We start from the raw sequence: 9,470 nt of genomic DNA on the forward strand, positions 1-9,470 counted from the left end.
TAAACCTACTCATTTTATGATCTAATCAATTTTCTTTGGTTTAACACCAAGACTAATGCATCTCTTTCTTAGGCTCTTCCACCTCATCCGATCTTAGAGTTTTTTTGTCATTTATGTAAAGCCTTTCATGCCACTTTTATATTTGAAAATGGGTCCCAGCTGCTCTGGTTTTCTTAATCCTTTCTAGAAAGGCGTATGTGACAGCTTCTCCCCCAGGGAGACTGCAGCTCCAAAGCTTTCTCTCTTAGGTGGGGAAAATACTAAGCCAGACACTATTATTATGTTTACTTCCATGGTTGGCTAATTAGATCAATATATGTTTTATATTTGTTATGAATAGACGTAGGAATGTAAGAACAGTATTTATAAAATACTATATATATATATATATATATATAATAGAAAATGTCATTCAGTTCATATTTTTGAAATTTTTGTCAGAGTAGACATGAAACTACAGGTATCATTTAAATGTCACAACTTCAGGTTCTGAACAAAAGCCATTTCTAAATTCCACACATTTCATTTACTTAGAAAAATTATTATTCCAGTATTGTTCTTTGATGATAGTAACATGTAATTCTCATATTTTCCAAATTTGTCTTCATGTAGTAAGGGTTCTATAAATGTTGAATGACTGACTGAATGAATGAATGAATGAACGCGTGAAGAGATAAAATTATATGAAGAGATAAAGCTATTAAGTAGTGAACAGGGAATTCTCTGAATAAGTTTAAAAGTTTTACCATATTTTATTTTTAAAATAAGGTTGAAAGCAGTTAAATATTTGACTTAACTAAAGAACTAAACACTTATGGGCTTGTTCTCTATCTTCTTATAATTATATCACCTTAGTTTTGAACCTGCTCCCTAAGAATTTTTAAATTGTTATCTCTTATTTATATTTGATGTTGTTAAATCATTTTGCATTTAAAAGTTTCTAAACCAAAGAATTTACAGGACAGACTTTTAATTTGAACATGTATCTCTATAATGCTGTTTAGTAATTTGTTCCAGAACAAAGTTTTAATAATGGACTTTATTCTTACATTGTAGACTATATCAGTGATATATAATAATATATACTTTATTTATACTCAGAGTAGATATTTGTATTCCAATACTGTGGAAAATATTAAAATGATCAATTTGGAATAATGGAATTGAAATTCTTTTATTGAAGCTTAAAGATAATATTGGAACTGGCCAAAAATAGTAAAAAAATATGATTTTGAATGGAATTATCAAAATGTAGATGAAGTAAGCATCCTGAAACTTCGTCTACTTCTGAAATAATGATAAATAGGCATTTTGCCATTGGCATTTTTTCTTATTCTATTGATTCTAGGTTGATTGGACATTCTGTTGTTTTTTAGAAGGAGGGCATAAGTGGAATAGGGAATAGTGAAGCCTTAGTTCAGATAATGTTATCCTCAGGAATCACATCACACACTAGCTGTTCTGCTTAGACAATGCAGAAGCTAAAGCATCTTTTCCAAAAGTGTTAGTAAAAGGTATCTTTCTCTATATACAGAAGTTGAGATGTGTTTTGTATGATTCTTTGTGGAATAGTTACATTCAAAACTTTTACATGTACTCTACTATTTTAAATATATTCCTTCATAGCTGAAAAATATTTCCCAATTCAACATTATCTTAAAACTTAGTCATTTTTTCTTTAGCATTTTGAAGGAATAAAAGATCATTCTCCCCTTTACTACTTATTGCTGTCTGTCTGTAATTGTAACCCTCTTTAAGTACATTGTTAAATGAAGATAAAAAGGAGTGCATTGTATTTGTGCAGTAAAAGCATCAAAATATTCTATGTTCAAGAGAGAAAAAGAAATTTTTAAAGACAATGGAATGGTCTTGTTTTTTATCCTTATTATAGGGTATCCATGACAGTCACCGTTTTTCAGATGCACCGTTTGCATCTGAGCAACTGATTTAAATTTCTCCTTTACAACATTTCTTGCCTTGGTTCACTGACATAATATTTGTCCAATTCATTGCTCTCAGGAGAGTTAGCTTCTTTCTTTCTCTGCAGTTGGAAGCATCAAAACTTGCTTTTTTTTTTACATTAATATCATCTACTAGGTGTCAATACAAAACCTTTAAATATTGTGCTTTGTAAAAGAGGATTTTAGATACACTATAGAGTTTAGGAGAGGGTAGCCCTATGTACCCGTCTACAAAAATTTACAATTGTTGCTTAAATACAGCTATTGACCATAGCTTCATTTTATTTTAGTAAACCTTAGATGAGAAGGGCAAATAAGCTGACATCCTGACATCTAACTTCTTTGTGTGTCTTTTAAAATGGATTAAATGAGGGAGGTCTGTTGGTTAGCGCAACAGAGAGACTAAAACAGCAGGATGGCACAAAACCTGAAAAATGAATTCTCGGAGCATCTCACTGGGGTTGAAAATAGGTAATACTCCACTGAAAAAGAAAATAGGAGGTCATAAATAAAGTTCATGGTATCCAGTTAGAGGTATCTATTATTATTCTCTAGTATCTTGAAATGTAAATAATTAAATGTTTGTTGTGAATGGATCACCAAGCATGTGAAAAAAATTTAAAGTTATTCCCCTTTGTTCACTATTAAGATGAAGGGATGAGCCACTGTTCTTCTTCTTGCTGGTTGAGTCATTTCACTAGAGAACAACCTTGTTTGGTTCTTACCCAATTTATTAGATTCTCGCCTTACTTATGGAAGGTGCTGTCTTGTGGTAAATAGGAAAAACTGTAGGTTCATCTTGAACCAAACCAGGTGGAGGCTGAATAGAACAACTCTGACTATTCTATTTTTTGCCAGGCAGTGTGTGTAGGCTAAAACTAGGGATAGCTTGCATTGTGGCTAGATGCTGAAGAGGGGTGGAAAGGAAGGGAAGGATAATCTGAACTTTCACTGATTTACTGTAGTATTGTAAAAGACAGGCTTTTAGGATCTCACAATAATAGGACCAGATAACTTGTTTCGACCCATTGATTGTACAGAAGTAAGTCTTGATCCAAGAGAGATTAATTACAGGGCATTCACTCCATGAAGAGGCTACTGGAGGCTGGAGAAAGAGGAAAGTGCCCTCTTCTCAGCTCTAGTTCCTTGTTGATTGGTAGGAAAATGAGACCAGTGCTATCAGATGTGCTATCTTCAAGTGAAGCCAGAAATCTAGATTTTAATGTGACATCTCCTAGTTTTTAAATATTGGCAAATGCGTAATTCAGACATTTTAAAACATCAAGCCATACCAATCAATGCATATGTGTCTCCAGTTTGTAATCTTTGGGCTAAGACATGTAATGTGGTCCACAAAGTTATTCGTTAACTAACATCTACAAAAATGAAACAAATTATAATTCAGTGAACACTGCTTAGTACCTACTGAGTACCTTGCATTTTATTTGGTGCTATGGGGATATGGAATAAATAATTCTAGGAAGCTGTAATTTAATTAAGGAGAGCAACCAAGTATCCATGAAACTACCAGAAGACATAAATAAGCATATGCTTTGAGATGAGTAGATCTTGCCTACATCTTAGGAAAAAGCCAGAGTAATTCATCAAAGTGCTCAGTGATTTTAGATGTGCCATCTATAATAGTGTAAACTGAAGGTCTGGTTCTCTGCACTGTCCACATAGATACTTATTAGTATATTACACATAGTGAGAGGTCTAGACTCATATATTTAGCTCTCTTACAAAATAAGACTCAAAATTTTTGTTTCCTAAACCTGTTTCCTTCTTCTGTTATTTGGGATGCTTTCTTACTCAAGTAAGAACAACTCAAGCAGACTTAAACTATACAGAGATGTATTATCTAATATCCTAATTGGGGTTGGGGGGATCCAGAGCTGTTTGATTCAGCAGCTAGGTGATATTACAAGACTCCCATTTCTTTTCACTATTTTGTTCTTTCATCTTCATTGGCTTCACCCTCATATTTGTCTCCTTCTTGATCATAAGATGTCTGCAGAAGTTCCAGCCATAACATTCAAAACAGTATTCAAAGGAAAAAAGGGACTGTTTCTTTCTGTGTCTCTCTCTTATGAATAAAGAAAGCTTGCATGGAGGCTTTCTAGAAGATCTCTTCTCATGTCTCACTGGTCAGGACAGAGTCAAGGTCTGTTCCTAACCTAAACTTTTGTGAGTGGAATGGGATTATCATAATATGCCTACGCCTGGTTTTCTCAATAGGGGCATATTGGTGCTTTAGGTAGCACACTTAAAACCTTTGTTTTATGAGACTGTTCCATGTATCTCAGGATGTTTAACATTCTGAGACCCCAAATGAAAACTTCCAGTAACACTTCTTAGTCACTAGGAAAACTTCAAACTTCCCACCTCACCTTTCTCAAGAACCACTAGCAGGGTGGATCATGCCCTGTTTAGGATTACTGGCTTAATCATTTTGAAGGAATGAATTGGGGAAATTAAGGCTATGCCACTCTCCCCTTCATGTATCCCCATTTAGGCATCATTTTCTTTGTTATTCAAGCCAGAAACTGCAGAGGCATTCTTTAAACATGTTTCTTCTCCTACAACATCTAATAACGACTAGGTCTGCTAAAATATACCTTAATGCTGTCCACTTCTCTTTATCACCCCTGTCATCCTCATAGCCCAGGCCATCATCATCTCTCACTCACATAGCTTCCTAACTGGTCTCCCTGCTTACATTCTTGCCCCTTGTTTTCCCAGCAGCAGCAAATACAATCTTAAAACATATTCAGTATATGTAGCTCCATTAAAAATTATTCAGTGAATTCACACTGAACTTAATTATGTTTACTTTATATCCTTTCACTTGAGCTCATGAGCACAAAGTTATGCCTTTATAGTAGGTTGGATTATTTTTCCTAATTCTTCTCTTTCTCATTGTGTAAGAATTATATATCCATGTCTTTTGCCATGGGAGCTTTTAGCTCCTCCCACTAAAGTAAGCAGATTTTATTTCCTTATCACATTGATGTTGGGCTTGGCCATATGCCTTTCTTTGGCCAATGAAAAGTGGGTATATGTAACCATTTTCAGAATGGGCCTTGAGAGAAATGGTGTGTTTACACTGGCCCTTCTTGCAGTCCTCTGTGTGAAGATCATACTATGAGTAGCTTCTGGTCCCAGAATGAAAACACTTGGCTCAAACCAAAATTCAACACAAACTGGATTCAAGCCCAGCTGAATCTCAGCTGAACCCCTAGCAATCTGCAGACCTGAGAGCAAGAAAAATAGATATTTGCTGATGTAAGTAACTGAGATTTTGAGTTTATTTTTCTTATACAGAATTATTGCACCAATAGTTGACTAATTATAATTAGCAATATTTAGCAATAGTTAGCTAATCTTATTCAGGGTTTCGGGCTAGTACATTGGCACACAGCAGGTGTTAAATATCTGTTGAATAAATAAAGATACAAATGGTTAAATTAGTTTTATGAACTTATTCAGATTTTTCTATAAATATTATTCCTTTGATGATATAGATCCTTATGGAAAATGGGATTCTAAGACTTTCTTCAATTAAATTCATTCACATTTTTAGGTCTATAATCCCAGTGTCAATCAAACAATGAGTGTAGTTGCATTATGGCTGTTAAAAAGTCTGCGAATTGGGTTTTCAGCGTAAAAGTGATTTTCTTCATCTTGGAGTTCTACCATTCAGCATGCCAGTTTCTTAGTATAAATTGTAGAGTACGGTACAGACTTTGGTAGACACCTCCATTCTTTAGCTTTAAAGATGATGGAATGAAGACCAAGCATACATTCAATTCACAAACATCTCGTTGGGGGTGTACTAAATGCAAAGTCTGAGCCCATGTCGGGGTAGAATGGTCATAGGGAATTGATAGGAAATGCTGGCTCTCCCTTCAAAGGGCTTACAATTTCATGGACAATGAGACCAGTACCTAGGAAACCGTTATGAATAATACCAGACAGTTTAACAATCTTTTCTTCACTTGGGTGCAGCTTTTTAATTTGTGTAATTCTCATCACTCTGATGCTGATGACTTTGTTTAACAGGGCCCACTGTGTTGATGGCTGTTTTGAAGACAGTATCAAAGGGATTTCCCTATTTAATGTTTACACTGATGGTTACAGATGGGGTTCCCTGCTTCAATGAGGCTGCTGGGAATTTTGTTCAAATGGCTCCATTCGGGCATACTTATTTTCTAATTGAAGGACCAAGGGAACTTAGCCCAGAGGTAAGAAGACAGAGGGGGCATGATAGCTGCTATGAAGTATTTTAAAACCTGTCATCTGGAAGAAGGATTGAATCTGAGGTGGGGAAACCAGACTGTGTGTGAGTGGTGTTCAGCCATAGGATTCAGCATTGCCCTGCATGGCCCAGAGGACTTTATGGGGGGTGGGAGGAGGGGCGCTCTTCAGTTTTTATTTGTAAGAGTATAATCATGGTTCTCACTCCTCTCTGCCCTTGGTTTGGAGTACACTAAAGTCCTGAGTCTGGCCCCAAGGTCCTGGACTTTCTCACCATCTGTGAGGTGGAGCAGCAGCTCTGATACATGCCTCGCTCTCTTCCTGTTTGGTGTCTGGGTATATTGCTGGGGGCATCATTTTACCAGTGCTGAAAGATGATGATGGGGCATGCTGGAAGGGGGTGACCAGACAATCTGTGGGAAGGACAGAGTAGAAGCCTGATTGGGTGACTCACCTTTTATAAACGAAGGTGCAAAGGTGGGTCCTCTGGGCTGGCCTCAGTTGGGGTCACTACAGCATCATCTTCTTCATGGCCAGGACACCTCCTACACCCTAAGTGGATCCCAGAACTCGGCTCAGGTTGTCTGCTGCCTCTCAGGCTCAGAGCGCCACTCCCTTTCCTTTTTCCTTTTTTCTTCCCTGGGTCACTCCTGATCAACCTTTACTCATAAGCAATGCCCATGATATTTCTCTTCTCTAACAATTGATCTGTTTATCAGAAAAAGTACGGACATTAGAAAACAGACAAGGGCTTATTTACCCTCTCCTTGTTGGAGAGATACCTGACATGTTTCTCTGTAGATATAAGGAATTTCTGATACTTCACTACTAAGCAGGGGAAACAATATAAGTTAGGTCTTTGTATGGACTCCCCTCTTTCACTACCTGAGGAGTTCAGGTACTTTGGGAAAAAGAACTCAACCCTAGAGAAGATAATTAAGTTATTGACAATTTCTTAAGGGTAGGAGGAGATGGCTGGGGAAAATTACATGGGAAGCTTAACAAGAAGACTTCGGAGGTCTATAATTTAGTGAATGAGCTCAGATTCTGTCCCTTGGATTGTTATGCATCTCAGTCTTTACAGACTCATACTTAACCCCTTGGAGATGAAAACCACAAATTAAAAAAGAAAAAGCATAAGCAAAAACGATTAGGGTTTCCTGTCATCAGTTCTGTACTTTATGTAGAGCTTATGAGTCAGAGTTAACTGGGTAGTTCTGTAGATTTAGGCTCAGCCGCTCTCAGCTGGCCTGGCTCACGGGGTCTTTGACTGCCATGTCAGCTCCCCCACCCCATGTAAACTGGGGGCTGGCTAGTCCAGAATGGCCCTGACTGGGATGGCTCTGCCCAGCTCAGTGTGCTCTCTCATGGATCTCAGGAGAAGGGTTACACTGGTGCATGGTCTATTGAAGCATAAATCAGAACTGTTACAATGTTATTTCTGACACATTCTATAGGTCAGAACAAGCCACAAGGTCACCCAGATTCCAGAAGGGGAGAAATATACTTGATAGGAGAAGCTGCAAATTCACATTGCAGAGTCACAGACACAGGGAAGAAAAAAATTGTGGCCATTTTTACAGTTTGCTACAGCATATTACAAACTCTCTAGTGCTCTCATTCACATTGTCATTTATGATTCTCCCAAATAATCCAGTGAGGAGAATAGTACAGGTATCATAATTCCCATTTTACATAGGAGCAAACTAAGACCAGTGAGATTGAGAGATTTTTCAATGGATCACAAATGCTGGAAGTGGCAAGATCTCCAATGTATTTTGAAAAGCATATAAATGAAGAGAGGTGTTACTAGGGTTAAAGGGAGGTTTTCAACACTTTGCCCCATGCAAGACTCACTGAACATTATTTAAATAACTTTTGGGAGTTGGAAAAATCAAACATTGAATCTTTCTCTACATTTTATTTAACCTTAAATGTTAACAGAAGGGTATAAATTGAAGTAAAAGAGTTTATTGAAGTCCAGTTAATGTGAGGATATTGTGACTTCTTTCAAGATCTTTTGACCAATCCACTTTATTTCTAACTGCAATATTTTTCTTTACGATCTCCTCTCTTGAGCTGTGTGACTAAAACACTTGAAAAAGCCCACTCACTAGATGATTCCTCAGCTGTATTATTCCACTAAAGATTGATAGGGAAGTTATAGTGGAGACGAAAGTGAAGAAAACTTTCACTCTTATTTTCCTTAGGGGCAGCTAAAGTCTATCTATTGATACTTAGTCTTCGAGATTTGCTTTCATATTTATTAATTACACTTTTGGACAACTCCAAAGCCCAAATTTCATGCCGCATGATTTTATAGAAATCAAGGAGATGCAAGAATGTCACTAACTCTTTCAAATTTTAGGACTTACAAACTAAAGTTCTATCTTTGGAAATTCATTCCTTTTTGAGTAAATTAAATAATATAATATATGTGACATTCCTTAACAAACTTCCTGATAACATAACATTCTTCAGTTGAAAAGTAAATGTCACAGGGTAGGTTAATTTTTCAAAATATTTTCTGTTAATAAATTTTCTCATTAACTGCTATATTTGAGGCACATTACTGGGATATCACTCATTCAATTTTCATAAAATTGAATTTTGAGGGGTATGTTACCTTAATTTTATGAAATTGGACTTAGAAAAGTTAGGGTAAGTAAGGAAATGATAGAAGCTGGTTTGAAATTCTGATTTCTTTGAATCCCAGAACCCATTCTCTCTCTACTACGCCACAATCTATAACAAAGAGAAGACAATGATTTACAAATTGAGTGTTTGGGGAAGTAAAGGCAAGAAAAAGATATTGAACCTGAGATTAAAGGGTCAAAGTCAGAATGTTCAAGGATCAGCCTTATGAAGGACATGAGCAGCTACACTCTAAGGTAGAAGAGCCTTTTTCACTTTACATGGAAGTGGTAAATGCGAAATTAGCATGCTTTTCTCTTTCTCCTATGCAATGAGAACTGCCTCCTACATTTTCTGTATATACCAACTACTCAGTCCTTTATAGAATCTCTTTTAGTAAGGAACTGTAAATTATTTACTTTTACTTGTCATATCTTCTCTACCTGTGTATATTATTGGTTCTTGTGTTTTTTAAAAAATAGATTTTTGTTGTTGTTGTGTACAGATTTTTTTTTCCTACAAAGCTATTTTCTACAATAATTTGGATTTCTAGCTGTGATTTAGAAGATGTGTAGACTGTTTTTAGTCCAACTGTTGGTTACCTTAAAATGGTAATTA

The sequence above is a fragment of the Pteropus medius genome, unplaced genomic scaffold, assembly GCF_902729225.1.
Source record: "Pteropus medius unplaced genomic scaffold, Ma_sr-lr_union100, whole genome shotgun sequence".
NCBI lineage: Eukaryota > Metazoa > Chordata > Mammalia > Chiroptera > Pteropodidae > Pteropus > Pteropus medius.